Source organism: Lontra canadensis, unplaced genomic scaffold, assembly GCF_010015895.1.
Source record: "Lontra canadensis isolate GAN:19392208 unplaced genomic scaffold, GSC_riverotter_1.0 scaffold16, whole genome shotgun sequence".
NCBI classification, from domain to species: domain Eukaryota; kingdom Metazoa; phylum Chordata; class Mammalia; order Carnivora; family Mustelidae; genus Lontra; species Lontra canadensis.
In genome coordinates, this window is record NW_022631010.1 from 1,386,216 (window position 1) to 1,405,190 (window position 18,975).

An 18,975-nucleotide genomic window follows, 5' to 3' on the forward strand; every position below is an offset into this window, starting at 1 on the left:
TCTCTACTAATGATGGCAAGAGAACTTAACTTGTAAGAGTTGGAGGTATTATCAGAGTGGATAAGAGTTCTTTGGGTTGGGGTAGAAGATAAACACTCATTTCCATAACATTCTCAATAAAATGAGAGAAAATGGAACTCAAACCCACTGATGATGGGGAAAAACTGCTTTCTTATTGACTAGAGAAAGTTACCTTAACAGAAAGGTAGGGCATAGACCATTCTCCCTCTCAAAAGTGACACATTGGCTCTGAACATCATGTAAATAATCTCAGATCATTGAAAGCTCCTTTCCCATTTTCCAACCAAATCTATGCGTGTGGATCTAAAGCATATGCATAAAAAGACAATTATCTTATTCAAAGAGAAAAACAGAAAGTTGTAACTTTCAAGGTTCAAGAATATGGCAACAGAATTTAAGGAAACTGGCACTAAAATCAAACTTTTAGTATTCATTTGCTGGTTTGAACTCTGTACCCACTACTTCAGACAGCAATTTTCTCCCTCTTCTCCCAAACAGCTAACAAACATTTTAATATTAACTATTACAAGCTATTTCCTGGTTTTGACTATTTATTGCTGAATTTTAAATGATATGATATGCCACAATAAATATAACTACCATTGTGCTACAATAAATATTGCTCTCTTCTGCAAACAATGCTTGTGTGAAATTATACAACCTAATTACGTATAAAGGTGAACTCCCTGGCTCCCAAGAAACTAGTTTCTGACTATCTCTTAATACCTACAGATTGTCCTCAAAATACAAAATCCTGATAGCCACCATCCCCATCCTTCTAACAAACCTTTCTCGGATCATTTCTGAACATAATTTTAAGAACTCTCAAGTAAATTAAATATCAATATTAATGAATCACTGAGTAACATGTATGTATACTTTACAAATTTATATTTTTATTAAAAGGAGCCAAAAACCATTATTATTCAGACTGTATTAAAAACCCAGAAAAAAATCAAAGAGAATCATTTACAACCAGGAGTCCCAAATATTTGTGGCAGGAGAGGAGGAGAGAGACAAATTACCACTTTCCCATTAGGAAACAAATAGGATTATGAAAGCAGGGCCAATTCTATATTCCAATATGGGTCTATAGATTTTCACCTTAGTATTCTATTCCAAGACTACCTTCTCTACTTCGAACTCAAAAAGGCACTGAATAAAAATATTATTGCAAAGAAGTCAAAATACACAAACATCTTATTTGTTCTTATAGGTAAACAAACTGAAATCCAGAAAAGTTAAATGGGTTGCCCAGTTAGCCAAAGACTTATATATGACAAAAGTACTACTCATAAAAGAAAAAACTGAGAAAAAAGCCTCAACAAAATTAGGAACTTCTACTTTTCAAAAGCCATTATCAAGAAAATGAAAAAAAAGACAACCAAAAGCCTAGGAGAATATATTTGTAAAATGCATATCTAATAGAAGACTTACATCCAGAATTTACAAAGAATTCTTACAACTCAATAATAACCCAATCAAAATGATTGTCCAAGGTCAGAACAAAAGATGTGGCCAAAAGAGAGATCTCTAGCCTTGTTCAACATTAATTTCATGATTTAAAAGCATGGTTCCTTAAAGGAAACAAAAAAGACAACAGGAAAACAAAGAAACAGGAGGGGAGGGAAGTGGGGGCAGGGGGTAACTGGGTGATAGACAGTAAGGAGGGCATGTGATGTAATGAGCAATGAGTATTAATAAGACTGATAAATCATTGACCTCTATATCTGAAACCAGTAATAGATTATATGTTAATTAGCTGAATTTAAATTTTAAAAAATATACTTATGTCATTGCTATACTTGAATTTATTCAGGTTGATCCTTTTTAAAATTATTAACATATATATTGAGTCTAGGATCACTCCTAATCCCCTCTTGCCTAAAACAAAAACAAAAAACAAACAGCACCTTCAAAATAAAAAATTCCAAATCATCACACAAGAAAAAGTTAAGTAAGAAGTGAATCACTGAGAGGCACCTGATTGACTGAGTTGGTAGAGCATGAGACTTTTAATCTCAGGGTTGAGTTCAAGCCCCACATTGAGTATACAGATAACTGAGGGGGAAAAGAAAAGTGAATCACTGAAATGATTAAAACAGATTTTCTTCCTTTGGAATCACAAAAAGTAAAATCCTTCTTTGGATACCTCAGGCTGACTTGTATTTAAACATTAATAGCAAGCTTCTCAGAGAAGAATAAAATTTCTTTTAAGACCTTACATTTTCCTTCTCTAAAATGCAATCCAAATGACACACAGACTTCTTTCCCTAAAAACATAATCTTTCAAAAATGTCTACCCAACCAGGGGGCACCTGGGTGGCTCAGCTGTTTAACATGATCTTGGGGTTCCGGGATGTTGCCCTGCATTGGACTCCCCACTCAGAAGGAAGCCTGCTTGTGGATTCTCTCTCTCCCTCTCTCTCTGCCTCTCCCTGTGCTTACCTGATCTCTCTCTCTCAAATAAATCTTTAAAAAAAAAAAAAAAAAAAAAAAAAGGTTTACCCCACCAAGTAAATGTTTAAAAGAGAACAAGGAACTCCAAAACTTGAGAAAAATGTAATGAAGGTCTTGCCCCAACCAACATTTACCTTCCCAGAAAGCCCTACTTTTAACCTTTTATCATCAAACATTTACTGAGGGACTATCCATTGGAGAGAATGGTTCTAGTTGCTCTTTAACAATAGGAAAGGAGAAGAGCAGTAGACTAAAAAGCAGAAAAGATATGGGCAGAAGCCTACAAAATAATTAGGACACCAAATACCAAACAACCCTCATTTTAAAATGGGAAAGGACTTGAGCAAACATTTCTCAAAAAATATGCTAACAGCCAAAAAGTGCATGAAAAGACACTCAGTATCACTGATCATTAGAGAAATGCAAATCAAAACTATAATGAGATACCAATTTACTCACTGGGATGATTACTTAAAAAAAAAAAAAAATGCCAACACAGCAAGTAACAAATGGTATGTGTGTGGAAAACTGGAATTCTTGTGCACTGTTGGTAGGAATGTAAAATGGTATAGCTGTTGTTGAACAATACGGTGGTTCCTCAAAAAATTACACACAGAATTACCATCTGATCCAGAAATTCCATTTCTGGTAATATACCTAAAAATACTAAAAGAAGGGACTCAAACAGTCATTTGTGCACCCACATTCATAGCATTATTATTCACAAAAGCCAAAAGGTGAAAGAAAGCTAACTGTCCACCAACAGAAGAATGAATAAACAAAATGTGGTGTACACATAAAATCGAGTATGAGTCAGCCTTAAAAAGGAATGAAATCATGACACATGCTACACCAATGAACTCTGAAGACATTATGCAAAGTAAAAGAAACCAACATAAACGACAAATACTGTATGATTCCACTTACATTACTTAACAGTCAAATTCTACACAGAGAAAAAAATAGCACAGTCGTTATAAGGGGTTAAGGGAAGGAAAATGGTGAGTTATTTTTCAGTGGGTGCTGAGTTTCAGTTTGGGATGATGAAAAAATTCAAGATGTGCACAATGGTAATGGCTGCACAACAAAGTGAATACACTTTTTAAAAATATTTTATTTATTTATTTGTCAGAGAGCACAAGCAGGGGGAGCAGCAGGCAGAGGGAGAAGTATCATGACCTGAGCCTAAAGCAGATGCTGAACTGACTGAGCCACCCGGGCATCCCAAAGTTAATGTACTTAAACTGAACACTTAAATAAATGTTTACAATAGTCAGTTTTACATCATGTGTATTTAACCACAAAGAGAAAAAAACAAAGGGGCACTGGGTGGCCCAATGGGTTAAGCCATTGCCTTCGGCTTGGGTCATGATCCCAGAGTCTTGGATCTAGCCCCACCCACATGGGGCTCCCTGCTCATCAGGGGGCCTGCTTCTCCCTCTCCAGTTCCCCCTGCCTGTGCTCTTCTGCTCTCTGTCAAATAAACAAATAACATCTTTTAAAAAAAGAAACAAAAAAATAATCAGAACAGATAAGTTAATCATTTTCATTGTCCCTCAGAGATGAAAACATCCACTGATAAGAGTAAAATCAACTAACTGGACTGACTGAACATAAGAACTCCAACTCCATTCCCTCCTAAAACACCAGCAAAATGAAATAAAGTCAAAACAGAGACAAAGGGCAAGATAGTGACAGCAGATAAATGACAGCAGATAAATGACAGCAACATTCTAGACAATGAAAAGCAGTAGTAACTAGGTTCTGCACATTTCAATATACATAATAGCATACTGTTTTTAATTAAGACCTGTAGTAGGTATCTTTCCTCCAAAAAATTCAAGAACAGAAAAAGATAATTTGGGATTTCCTCTTAACCACTAACTTTCCACAGAAACAAATGCAGCTAATCCCTCTCTCGTGTTCCTTATCTTCCCACTTCCAAAACAGATGTATAATTAAATGAACCACCTGAAAATCCCTTTCAATATTCAGAACAAATGAATTCCAAAAACTAGGTTAGACCATGCTATAAAAAAAAAAAAAAAATCCCTTCTCCATTAAATGAGATTTAGATTTAGTTCAAATCTATTTGACCCTATTGCTGCATCTCTCTGACGGGCCCCAATTTTTTGTACTTTTCAGAGGCTCAGTTTAGGACTTTCATTCATCAGTGAGGGAAATATGACTGCACCTCAACTATTCTTAATACTCAGGCTATACCTAACATACTACTCAGTTTACTCATCAAAAAGACTACTTACAATAACTACACTTGGCATTTTAGCCAAGAATAAGAAATAATTTCCCTGTATATGTCAAAATTCTCAAGAGGAACTATAAAATAAATCCTGGTGAAAATAAAATCCTAAAAATCACTTTCTCAAGTCACAGAGAATAAACACATTCCACCTTTCTACAATGTTTATCACTTTCTTTAAACATTCTAAATCATGAATTAATTATTGTGTCAAGCTTCTGCAGCAAAATTCTACATCTTTTCCATGAGAAAACTGCCGGTGTTTCCAAACTTTGGTAAATACAAAAATTCCACGTATAAAGTCTAATGAAACTTATCAGAGGTTATCCAAGATCACCAAAAATCCAAAACTAGAAATGTGATAAGCAGCTGAACTACTTTATTTCCTCTTTTTTCTATTCTCTTTGTGCAAGCTGGGAAATCATAAGACTATGTATACGATCCATAATTAAGCTGGGGTGGAGAGAGTGATAAAGCAAGATCCACAACACGAAAAAGGAGAGATAATAGTATTATTCTCACATACCCCAGTTTTTATAAAAGAACAACTAGGGGAAAAGCTTTCAAAATTGGCTATCTTTATCTACTGCAGGGTTCCACTGTCACAGAGTGACCCATATATATACTTTTGTCTCTTATACAAGCTTTTGTCCCTTCCTTTCCATTCCCACTACCACCTACCTCCCTAGCCTGTTTTTCCAGCCTCCAGAAGCTACCAACCCTAGTAAATACTGTAGGCCTCGGTATTACCTAATAAATCGCCACAAAATACCATTTTATTCTGTCAGCCAACAGGACTTAAGTTATCCTAAAACAAGAAGGCTGGTGTCTTAACTTTCAAACTTTCTTCTATTACCAGGCCCATTAAACCCTCTTGAAACTAATCTAAACTCCAACTAATCTATTGCCTGTACTACCACCATCTCAAGTCCATTCCTGCCTCCATACCTTTGGCAATTTTGAATCTGTCTTAAATAACATCCCTCCTCTTCTCTGCCTTAATAATTACCCTGTGTACCTCTCATTCAGCCCTAGACTGCTCTGAGGTATTGCCTGAACAGTTTTAAATCTTTATGTGTGCAAGGACTTTCTTCCCAGAAGACAGGGAACATAGGTTATGATGCAAAAAGTCAAGCTCCAGAACAGAGGTTGCAAAGCAGCAACCCACAAGACAAATCCTTCCCGCAGTGGTGATTTGCTTGGCCCACAGCATTTATGATTTCAAAAGTTGTCAACATTTTAAAATAAAGATTTCTCACAAAATCTGGATTCCCAGCTTCTGTTTAGAAAAAAGTTAAGATGTTCGGCCCACACTTGGTCCTATACTCCCCACTAGATCAAAAGTGAGGCAACGCTGAATTATATATTTTTTAATGGTAAAAATGGTCAACTTTACCTTTAATTTTTTAAAAAAGCAAGCCAAAGCCACTTAACAACTACCCCATTAGAGGAACACAAATTCCCTGGTTCACTTTAGTCTCAATTTGATCTTCACTATTTAAAACGTCCCATTCAGGGGCACCTGGGTGACTCAGTGGGTTAGGCCTCTGCCTTCAGCTCAGGTCAGGATTTCGGGGTCCTGGGATGGAGCCCTGAGACAGGCTCTCCGCTCAGCGGGGGCCTGCTTCCCCCTCCCTGCCTGCCTGCCTCTCTGCCTACTTGTGATCTCTCTTTCTCTGTGTCAAATAAATAAATAAAATCTTAAAATAAATAAATAAAATGTTCCATTCAAATTTATAATGCTCACCCTAGAAAAGCTTATTTAATAAATTAAAGAATTGAGATAATAATTTTAAGACAAGGTCGGTGGTAATGATGATAATAAAAAAACAGTAATAGCAATGAACACTTCATACTTATTCAGCCAACTATTGTTCAAGCAAAAATATATTTTTAATCCACACAACAACCCTATGGATATATGCAATTTCTAGTCCCAATTTATGGATGAGGAACTTGACCAAGGTTATACTCCCAGTACACAGTAGAGCCAAAAAATCAAAACCAGACACATCCTCTCCTCTGTGACCAACTGAACTAATTCCCTGGAACAAAGAAGGCTAAATTTTAGATCTCCCTCTTTCTCTGAATGATTAAGAAGCAAACCAAAGTTCACCTACACATGCTATCCAGACAGCATTTGGATTTTTTCCTTACCCTGAAAGAAAAATTTCTGTCACTGACAGAGAAAACAATACAGATCCAATGAAATAATACACATTTTCTCAGAAAGTATGTTATTTAACATTTCTGGATTGAGGGAAGCTCAATATGCAGATGAATTCTTAGTTTAAAACTATGAAGTGATGATACAGTACAAAACTTCTTTCTGGGACAGAAATGTAAATCTATTAGGGTAAGCAGCTCCCAGACATGAAAAAAAGCCTGCAAGTTTCTTGAGGTCAGGGACTTTTTTTTCATCATGAGTCCCTGCAACACCTAGCACAGAGCAACACTTAGCATATATTCATTTATGTTAAAAGAACCAAGAAATCTAAAGCTTCTACCTTAAATTGCAATGCAATGTAATCCTTATTATAGCACTTATCACCCTGCTTTGTACAAGAATTACTGGTGAGCTCGTCTGTTTTCCTGACAAAAGCACAAAATCCTTTAGATAGGGGTTTTATATTTACCTATTGGGACCTAGCACAACAGGAGCTCAAATAAATAATTGCTGAATATTACAAACTTAACATTTTTGTACTTAGGTTTTCTATAAATCTCTCTTTCTGCCAATGTTTAAAGTAGAACTTAAAATAGAATGGCTTCTCACTTATAAGGTAATGGATATTATGAAGTTCTACTATAAGATATTTCTAATACCAATCTTATATTGTGGAATCAACAAAATCCTGAAAAATTAGTGAGAGAACATAAAGCACAAAATATAATCAAAGAGTGAGCTAGAAGAAAACAGAGAGATCATCATGTTTGATACCTTTAACATACACATGAGGAAATAGAGGCCCAGAGACATTTAAGTGAACTGCCCAAGATTTCAGAGTAAGCAACAAGAAATAACCAAGGTTAGAACCCAGGTTTCCTGGAATGTTGCCCTAGTTTTCTTTCCACAAAGAAATACTCTGTGAGTTCAGGATGCAGTGGATACTTTTAGAAATATTTTAAAGATACTTGGTATGGGGGCACCTGGATGGCTCAGTAGGTAAAGTGTCTGCCTTCATCTCAAGTCATAAACCCAGGGTCCTGGGATCAAGCCCCACATCATGCTCCCTGCTCAGTGGGGAGCCTGCTTCTCCCTCTCCCTCCGCTGCTCCCCCTGCTTGTGCTCTCTCCCGCTCTCTCTGTGTCAAATAAATAAAATCTTTAAAAAGAAAAAAAAAAGAAAAAAGATACTTGGTATGAAGAATCATCTTTCCCAGCACATAACTTTTTGTGAGGTATTATATCACCATTAAAGAAATGAAAGCTGCCTTGTTCCTTAACTGCAAATAACACCATTTCCTTTTCCCCTTTTTTTTTTTGCACTATGTATTTTTCATTTTCATGTATTTCCTTTATTTTTTGAGAATTCTTCTTCTTACTACATTTATTTATCTACTTTCCCTCTTAGCCACTTCCTTTCCTACTACCTTTCACAAAGCTCCCACTATCTCCTTCCTTTCCCTCCATAATTATAAAAAAAGAACAGAGTAAGCACACATTTGATTACAGCAATGTCCTGGGACACCATAACAAGCAAATCGTAGTCTTGGTCTCTAAGCATTTAGAGGGTAATTATTGAACAAAAATATAAACTAAATGCAAAGGGTCACGTAGAGGTATGAATAATAAATACTGACATTTACAGTGAGGACAGGAATCTAAGTATGGAATCTAGGACATTATGTGAAGGTAGTAATGACAATGACAACGAAGAGTTGCAAGGTTAAAATTAGTAAAAGGGACCACTCTCTACAGTACTCAGCTTTCTAACCTACCAATTCATTAGTTCTACTTCATTCACTCCTTACTCTCTTCTTGAGTTTTTCCTGCTCTACTTTTTTTTCTTATCGAGTCTTCCTTTTCTCTCTCCTAATCCTTTAAAGTCAGTCTGTCCTGTCCTCATGTTTTCCTTCTCAGTATTACTCCCAACTTCTCCTACCTTTTAGACCTAGATAATGTCTTAAGTTGTGAATTCATTTTTTTCTAAAGCTTTAGTATGTATTATTTTATTTGATCCTCACAACGATGTCAGGAAGGCAGGTAGGAATGAATACATCTATTTTACAGATATATAAACTGAGGCCAGTCAAGATTAAATAACTGGCCAAAAGTCATACAGTTTGTCAGTGGGAAAATCAAATCAGACCTTTCTTTCCAAATTCTCTTTCTCCATTGCATGTTGCCTTCTTTTTACTTCTTAACTTTCTAATCATAATGCACATATCTGGACATACAGAGAGAAATGTTTATAAAACAGCACAAGTGGGAAAAATGTGTGTATGTCCAAGAAAAACAAAAACAGAAAAGTCAGAAGACCAAAAGTAAGAGCAAAATGTGGCTCACAAGCTAATCCTTATAGAGGAGACTATGAGTTTCAAATCCAAGTGCAAAATGCCTATCTCAACCAATTGATGTAGTCAGCATCAACACCCTCTTTTCCCCATACATCCCCACAGCAGTTATATGACCAGAGCTCTCACCCTCTGCACCATTCCTGTCTCCCAATCTCTTTCAAAGGCCTGCCACCATACCTGAAGTTCTCACCGTTCGAGTCACTTCTTTGGGTTAAGGCGTTGTCTCCAGAAGACCGCTGTTAAATGCATGTTACCTGAGAGGGGAAGGAGGGTCCATTAACACATTATTCTTATAGTTAAACACATCAGATTAGCAATGACCTTGGGAATTTGACAGCACAATAGCTTTTTAAGTTTCATGGGATAAGGGTACCTGGCTGGCTCATCAGTAGAGTATGTTAATTCTTGATCTTGAGGTCATGAGTTCAAGAACCACGATGGACACAGAGATTACTTCTAGAAAGTAATCTTTACATAAAATAAATGTAAAAGTTTCATGGGATAGATAATTTGGGGAGGCACAGATAATTTTTGATGGGGCAGGCAGGATAAGAAGGTGAGTCATGAAAAATGACTCCTACAGAATATGGGGTGATGCCCACTTGGGTATGATGGCTACATGGCAAAATGACGATGGCCATAAAACACACACACTATGTACTGGGGTCACTATAAGAATGGTCCCTGCAACTTGGGAGGCTCCTAAGGATAGGAAAAGAAAAAGCACTTCCAGGATCAGAGTACAGTCAGTTCGGAAAAGAAAAAAGCTGAGGTGGCAGCAGTTTTCCAAGGACGGTACACTGCTAGACTGAAGGAGGAACAGCTCCTGGTTAATGACTACTAGTTGTGAAGCTATTTCCAACCCAACATTTTTAGCTGAGGGGCCGACCTACCAACCAGACAATGCTGCAATTCAATTCTGCACGCGCGCGCACACACACACACCCCACTAATTTATATTAACTCAAAACCAATATCATGTACAGCCACAAAAATCAACATGCCTTTACTAAGAGCTTATTATGAGCCTAGAATTTGGTGAGGTGCTACAAATACAGGAAAAAATAACTTTATACACTTTGCCTTAACTCATATAAATAAAACCAATCCCTGGGGCGCCTGTGTGGCTCAGTGGGTTAAAGCCTCTGCCTTCGGCTCGGGTCATGATCCCAGGGTCCTGGGATCGAGCCCCGCATTGTCAGGCTCTCTGCTCAGCAGGGAGCTTGCTTTCCCCTCCCTCTCTCTCTGCCTGCTTCTCTGCCTACTTGTGATCTCTGTCTGTCAAATAAATAAATAAAATCTTTTAAAATAAATAAATAAATAAATAAAACCAATCCCCAAAACCCAAAATTGAGAGAGGAGTGAGGAACAAGTAAGTGGGGGGCGGGGCCACAAGCAGGTGACTATTTCCTAGCAGTACTAACGACAAATTTCTCTTTTTTTTTTAAGATTTTATTTATTAATTTGACACAGAGAGAGAGATCACAAGTAGGCAGAAAGGCAGGCAGAGAGAGAGGGGAAAGCAGGCTCCCTGCTGAGCAGAGAGCCCAATGTGGGGCTCAATCCCAGTACCCTGATATCATGACCTGAGCTGAAGGCAGAGGCTTAACCCACTGAGCCACCCAGGTGCCCCTAACAACAAATTTCTTAAGCCAGAATAAATACAACAAAATTCATTCTAGGCCAAAGTTCCTTGTTAAACTCTTGCCTAAACAGTCAAGAGGCACAGGCTAGAAGTATCTTTTTTCTTTTGGTCTAATACCAAAGGCTCTTTAGCAGCACACATTCATCTTGACACACTGGAGATTAACTAAAAGTTACAAAAACTCGGTTCTAATTCTAGCTCTAATTCTTAACTAGCTCTAGGTAAATTATTGAACCTGTTTAGGATTTTTTTTAATAAACAGAAAACTAATAGTTTGGACTAGTCTAAGGATGGCATATACCTGGCACATATATCACCTACTAAGTAACTGTGTCCACAGGAAGCATCACTAATCAATCATAACTCACATTTCCAGAGAACATATATGACCAAAATCGCTCTGCCAGCTACTTCAAAGCAGACCTGGTGCATAAACCAAAATATATTTGCCACTGTGGACTAGTAATCTCTGCAATCTCTTCCAACTCTGAAACTCTAATACCAAGTTTCTGAATATGAGAGAAACACTTCCAACAAGCTTAGATCAATAGTGTTGATGGTCATAAATTGCAGTCTAATCTCCAAATATTCTCCTACAAATTGCAGCCAATCTGATTCTAATTTTTCAAAAGAGCTAATGAAGGGTGCCTGGGTGGCTCAGTTGGTTAAGCGACTGCCTTTCGCTGGGGTCATGATCCTGGAGTCCCAGGATGAGTCCCGGACAGGGCTCTCTGCTCAGCAGAGTCTGCTTCTCCCTCTGACCTTCCCTCTCTCTGCTCTCAATCTCTCTTTCTCTCTTGCTTAAATAAATAAATAAAATCTTTTAAAAAAAAGTGTTAATGAAAAATATACTCTGATACCATTAATATATATAACCTGGCAAAATTATTCAGATTTGCTTATGGGTCCTTTTTACAGAATAAGAGCCTTTTCGAAACCCAGTGGGGCCCTAACAATTCTCATCCAAAAATATGGTAACAATATTGCACTAGTAAAGAACTAAATCCAATCCTCACAGCCTCTCCAACATCAAACCTCTGACCCCTCACCTAGACTTCTGCAATAGCCACTCTTCCATTGTTTTACTCTCATCACCAGAGCCATCTTTCTACAACATTCATGTCACTCATGTAATTTCCCTGTTTAAAATCTGAATCTATTGGTAACATAAAACTCAAGGTTTTTTAGCATAATACTTGTAACTTTTCATTTGTTACCTCCTTTTACCTTTCTGACCTCATGTCCCACAATGCTCTCCTTCCCCATCCCACTCCCTGCTCCGTGAAACCTTTTTCTCCCACAGTCTTCTGCATTTACACACAGCATTAAGGGGTGTCCTGTCTGCCCTGTCCCTCCTGTAACCTATGCTGGTCACACTCGTACTCATCTAAGACCCAACTTAGGACCAGGGGTAGGTCCTGCCACCTTCTATGGCCAAACCCCAGACAAAACTGGTATGAGTCTTAAAGTTTTTTGAGCATTTCTCAGGTTCACAGTATTGTTTGCCTCAGTGGTTCCAAGACCATGAGAGCTGCTCGAAGCATGTTTTAAAAATAAATTCTTCTGGGGCGCCTGGATGGCTCAGTGGGTTAAAGCCTCTGCCTTCGGCTCAGGTCATGATCCTAAGGTCCTGGGATCGAGCCCCACATCGGGCTCTCTGCTCAGCTGGGAGCCTGCTTCCCCTGCCTTCTCTTTGCCTGCCTCTCTGCCTACTTGTGATCTCTGTCAAATAAATAAATAAAATATTTAAAAAAATAATAAAATAAAATAAATTCTTCAGAACCAAAGCAGACCTACAATCAACCTTAGGAAGGAGACCCTGGAGCTTCTACTTTTTAAAAAGCTCCCCTAATTATTCTACTGGGCAATTTTGGGAGCAATTAGTTTGTCTATCTCTTCCAATAGGTGAACGAATGTGTTTTTTAAAAAGAATTTAGAAATCATCTCTCTAGAACACTGTGAAAAAGCATTCTGCACTTGTTTTTTTTATTTCAAATCCTTTTTCTTGATTCCTATACTAAACATGAAGGAATTCCCTCTGGATTCACGCCCAAAAAACTTACTTTCTCTGTTGGTAACTGTACCTCGAGTAACTAACTCTGTGAATACATAGTGAATATGAATACATATGAATATGAATACATTGCAGGCTCTCAGCATTATATGCCATGAGAATTTTATTTCAGCTGAGAAATCCTTAGCTGATTTTGAGGATAGAAATACACTGCCTTTACACACCTCCTTAAAATCTAATTATATTAGGAGTAGATACGGGAGACCCCAACTTAGTGCAATGGTAAGTGGCTGGTCCCAGTACCTCAAAAAATTTCCAAAGGAAAAAAAAATCCCGCTTTGCCTTCCCCAACCCTCACTCCCAAAGAAAGTACACTAGCGCTGTTGAATTACGGCAAGATTAAACGGCGAATATAAACAAGAAAACAAGTTGTGATTGGGGAATCGTGAATTGCGGGTAGTTTGCAAGTTCACCTGATTACATCTCTAATTTTAGGCCTAACGTCTACCTAGAGCGCAGAGACCCGGCGTCTCTCAAGTCGTGGCCCGGGACTATGTCTGAAAACTTGAGTTCCCCCACTTAGTTCCCACTAAGTCATGTCCTCATCACGTTTCGACCCTTAGAATACTTTCCCGGCTACTTTTTTCTTTTCTCTGATGAAAAAAAGGGCACTCAAGAGGGAGGGCAGTGACAGCTCCACGTCCGCAAAACTCGGCGCGGGGAGGTGCCGGCGGGGTCGTGGCACCGGGCGCGGAAAAGGGCGCCCGGGCCGGGACCACCACGATGGGGGACAATGGAGGGAGGAAGGGAATGGAAGAAGGAGGAGGCAGCCTCTGTGCTGGGCCCGCCTCCCGACTGGGGGCTCCAAAAAGTCTCGTGAAGGCCAGCCGAGTGGCAGGTGGGCCCCGCCGCCGCCCCTCACAGGGCCACGTCGGCCGCTCCCGCCGCTGCCGCGGGGCCCCGCGCGTAGGCCGGGCCGCGGGAGACTGGCCCCCGGGCGGGGCTGAGGGGCGCGGGGATGGACCCTGCTGGCGCCCGCCACGGCCCAGCCGTCTCACAACTTGGCGCCCGCGAGGCGAGGGGCTCCCCATACCCCGGCCATTAGTGGCTGGTCGGCGCCTCCGGCCAACCCACCCCTCGGCCACTAGCCCGAGCTCCCCGCGACCCCCACGGGCACCGGCTGTGAGGGAAAAGAGAGCAGTCACGGCTCTGGGGTCCTCCGCCCGCGCGCCGCACTCTTACTCCTGGTTCTCCTCGGACACTCTCATGCGGGCTCCCCCCTCTACCCAGAACTACCCCCGGCCAGCCAGCGAATGTTTACCGGGACTCGGGGCGGCGGCGACTCTTCGGTCCCTCGACTAAGATGGCAGCCGGTCCCGAGCCCCGACCACAGCAACTAGAGCTAGTTGGAGGCCAACGCGCAGGCGCCTCCAGCTCGGAAGGAATGTGGACCACAAGCCCCAGAAGGCCTTTCGCGCCGGCCGGGAGAGTTGGCAGAAGCTTGGGAGAGCTTCTAAACCGGAGTTTGCTCGCGCTTAGGTGGGAGGGACCCTGGGAGTTCTCCCAGCAGCTCAAGCCTTTTTTTTGCTTTTTTTTTTTTTTTTTTTTTAAAGCTACTCCCCACCCCCGAACCTCTAAAGACTGTAGCTGTGGTTCCCAAACGCTAATGTGCATCAGAATTACCTGAAGAGCTTGTTGAAACTTAGGGGCCCCACCCCCAGAGTTTCTCTTTCAGCAGATCTGGGATGGATGTAATAATTTGCATCTCTCTAACTCTGGTGTGCTCCTGGTAGGGGATCACAATTTCAGAACCACTGGATTATAGTTTAGTCCTTAAGAAAGTACACTAGGGAGTTTGATTGATTGGGTTCAAATCCACCTTTTCTTTTTAACAAGGTGCGGTTAAGGATATGGAAACAGCCTACATATAAGTGATGCCAACGTGGCAGGTGTTCGAAGAGCTGATCCGTGATCCGTAAGCTCTTTCAGCCTCACAACAAATCTATAACAAAACTACCTCCATTATCCTCACGTTACAAATGCATAAACCAAGTCACAAGCTGGATAGAAACCCAGGCAGGGGGCGCATGGGTGGCTCAGTGGGTTAAAGCCTCTGCCTTTGGCTCAGGTCATGATCCCAGGATACTGGGATCGAGCCCTGCATGGGCTCTCTGCTCAGCGGGGAACCTGCTTCTCCCTCTGCCTCTGCCTGCCTCTCTGCCTACTTGTGATCTGTCAAGTAAATAAATAAAATCTTAAAAAAAAAAGAAAGAGAAAGAAACAAAGAAACAAACCAACCCAGGCAGTCTGGTCCGTCCTCTTAACTTCCTGTTTGTGAGAATTAATAGGCTGTGCAAGTAGACTCAGAGACCCAGCTGAGGGCTTAGTAATTGGTGACCTTCACTATTATTGTTTAGCCTGTCCTTATGAACATATTTTACCACCTGGCAAGTCACTTGCATTTTTCAAAGTACGTTCAAATCTCTTTGTCAATGTTGGCTGCAATATGGCTTAGGAGAGCTGGTTAAAGGTCCAGACTCAGGGATCTTACCCCAGTCAAAATCTCCTGAAGGATTTGTTAAACAATAGATTGCTGGGCCCCACCCCCAGAATTTCCGATTCAGTAGATCTGGAGTGGGACCTGAGAATTTGCATTTTTAACCACAGACCACGCTTGAAGAATCATTGCTGCACGGCAGTGTTTTTCAACCTTTTAAAAAAAAATTATCAGCTCTCTAAAGAACATTTTTAGACATTTCTCTAATTATTCCCCCATGAAATTTTAATACCACAAATATACTGTATATCTATTAATGTATTGTATGTGCTTTTAATATATATATGTGCTTTTACATAAACAAGGAAAAAAATTTTCCTCTCTACCCACAACCAATTTTTGTCCTATTAAGAATGTATGCTCTGGGGAATGTGGGTTTTTTAACTAGTGCCCCAGGTGATTCTTGACAGCACACAAGTTTAAGAAACACACTGTCCCTTTAAGGTTTGAGGTATTTCTATGAGCATTATACAGAGAAGGAGATTAGATGACTGGTTGTAGATCAGTTAGTAGGAAACCAGGGATCTAGTCAAAGTCCTCTGGTTCCAGATTCTGTCTTCATCTACAATTTTTTTTTTTAAGATTTATTTATTGGGGAGGGGAGGGGCGGGCAGAGGGAGAGGGAGAGAGAGAGAATCTCAAGAAGACTCCTAGCTGAACAGGGAGCCCCACTCAGAGCTTGATTTCACAATGCCGAGATCATGCCCTGAGCTGAAACAAGAGTGGGTCACTTAACCGCCTGAGCCACCCAGGCATTCCATACCTTCATCTATAATTTTTAAAACCGTATAATATTAGGCAAAACTAATCTACAGTGTTTGAGGTCAGGATAGTGATTATCCTTTGAGGAGAGGTAATACCAGGAAGGGGCACAAAGGGGCTTCTCCAGGTTGGTAATAATGTTCTGTGTCTTGAGCTGAGTGCTGGTACACAAACATTCTCACTGTTTGAAAGCTCATTGAGCTGTATACTTATGATTTGTGTCTTTTTCTGTATTTATATTATATGTCAGTAAAAGCTTACTTAAATACGCTTTAAATATATGCACTTTTTTTATGCACCTCTTTCTATTATACATAAAGATTGTCAAACTTCAGAGTGCATCAGAATCACCTGGAAAGCTTATTAAAACCCGATTGCCAGATATTAGCCACAGAATTTCTGAGTCAGAAAGTTCTGTTATCAGTAGGCCCAAGAATTGCATTCCTAACAAGTTCCCCGGTGATGTTGATACCCAGGGGTCACAATTTTTTTTTTAAATTTTATTTATTTGACAGACTGAGATCACAAGTAGGCGAGAAGCAGGCAGAGAGAGGAGGAAGCAGACTCCCCACTGAGCAGAGACCCCGATGCGGGGCTCGATCCCAGGACCCTGGGATCATGATCTGAGCCGAAGGCAGAGGCTTTAACCCACTGAGCCACCCAGGTACCCCCCAGGGATCACATTTTGAGAACCACTGGACTATGCTATCCTAACTTGCAGATTCCAACAGGGTGGATTAGCTCTGATCTGGGAGGCAGTACCTAGCAGAAGCTAAAAACTTATGTCTCTCCCGAGGCAGATAGATCAAGGATCTAGTCCTGACAGTCAACAATTTAGGGGTCTTAGGCCAGTCCCTTCACCTCAGTGTCTGAATCTCTAGATGGAAATAACAAATTCTACCTTGTAGGATGTTGTGAAGGTTCTGGGAAATCTACAGTAGGTAGTTGGTGGTTCTCAAAGGAGAAGCTGAATTCGTGAGAACAGAGAATCCCAGTGTGACCACTTCTTCCTCTCCCTTGCTGTGGCTCTGGCTCCCAGGTTCCCTGATTCAGAAGTCAGTGTAGACCTGGTCGGAATGCAGACCCTGTGACTGATAAAGCCTTGAACCACCGACACCCTTCTTCTGCCATGGACACCCAGGTTAGCATGGGACAGGACTCAGTCCTGCCAGAGCAGTGCTGGAGGAAGGCCCACCAGCAAGGGAAGGAGCTTTCCAGGCCTCTGGGGAGAGAAGGAGGGAAGGAAGCAGGGATGCAGAGCTGGAAGGAGTGGGAAGAGAAACCCCAGCAGCCCACATGCCGCCTGTCACTTACTGGCTTTCCCTACAGAACACTTAGTCATGTTGCTGCCCCCGTCTTCCCTGAACCCACTCTGCATTCAACTGCCAGAGGCAGGGGAAGACTTGAAAAGTGGCAGAGCTGTGCATTGATGGAGAACAGACACTGAATGGGGTTTCTAGGAGACTAAGATCTGGATCCACTTAAGACCTCATGGCTCTCTCCTTTGCCCTCTTTAAGACTGTTTACTCATCTGCAAACTGATGTGCACAAGTTCTGTCCCTAGTCACCTTAGTCATTTCCTGCAAGGTAAGGTTGCCATACTTAGAAAATAAAAATAGAGGAGGCTGGATTAAATTTGAATTTCAGATAAACAACGAATCACTTTTTAGCATTAATATGTGACAAATTTGATGTAATATAGTTAGGCTAAAATTATTTTCATTGTCTATCTAAACTTCAAACTTAACTGGACATCTGCCTTTTATCTGGCAACCCCATTCTCAGGGTTTTATACACTTTCTCCATTAAAAGTAATAAACTTAGGGGTGCCTGGGTGGCTCAGTGGGTTAAAGCCTCTGCCTTTGGCTCAGGTCATGATCTCAGGGTTCTGGGATTGAGTCCCACATCGGGCTCTCTGCTCAGCAGGAAGCCTGCTTCTTCCTCTCTCTCTCTCTCTCTCTCTCTCTCTGCCTGCCTCTCTGCCTACTTGTGAGCTCTGTCTGCCAAATAAATAAATAAAATCTTTAAAAAAAAAAAAGAGTAATAAACTTAAATTCTCCCAAGAGGGACACCTGGGTTGCTCAGTCGGTTAAAGCCTCTGCCTTCTGCTCAGATCATGATACCAGGGTCCTGGGATGGAGGTCCCTATCAGGCTCCTTGCTCAGCAGGGAGCCTGCTTCTCCCTCTGCCTGCCGCTCTCCCTGCTTGTGCTCATGCATTGTCTCTCTCTGTGTCAAATAAATAAATAAAATCTTTTTAAAAAATCTTAAAAATTAATTGATTGATTGATTGATTGATTGATTCCTCTAAGGACCAGTAAGTTAAAACGAAAAATAACAACTAATGTTTACTGTCTACATTGTAGTTACAACACAGAGTCCCAAGTGCTTTCCAGACACTAGTTCTTTGACTACTTCCATCAACTAGGTGGAGTGTTCAGTTTCCAAATCTATAAAATGGGAATGGTAATAAACCCTATCCTGTGGGTCATTATGAGGATTAAGTGATTATGTAAAACACTTGGAACAGGGCCAAGCAAGCACATGGCAAACATTTAATAAGCAATAGCTGTCAGTTTTCCCATTATGCAGATTGGGAAAACTGAATCTCAAAGAGACAAAGTAACCAGCACATGGGCATATATCTAGCATACAACAGAGCCAGGATTTGCAGCCAGGCATGCAACACTGGCAACCAGTACAAAGTGTTTAAAACTTCTGTGTGGGGGCGTCTGGG

The 18,975-nt window shown here is 40.6% G+C and overlaps 1 protein-coding gene across 3 annotated transcripts in view; it reads right to left on the bottom strand.

Moving 5' to 3' along the window:
- ITCH (itchy E3 ubiquitin protein ligase) overlaps positions 1-14,343 on the bottom strand; it is a 125,846-nt gene extending 111,503 nt beyond the window's left edge. For 2 of the 3 annotated variants that reach the window (XM_032858846.1, XM_032858847.1), the window contains exons 1-2: positions 14,242-14,343; positions 9,439-9,515 (exon numbers count right to left, since the gene is read on the bottom strand). The gene's annotated coding sequence lies outside the window, so the exon portion shown is untranslated. The remainder of the gene's footprint in view (positions 1-9,438; positions 9,516-14,241) is intronic. The other variant, XM_032858848.1, reaches the window with a different exon arrangement.
- Positions 14,344-18,975: the final 4,632 nt, after the last annotated feature.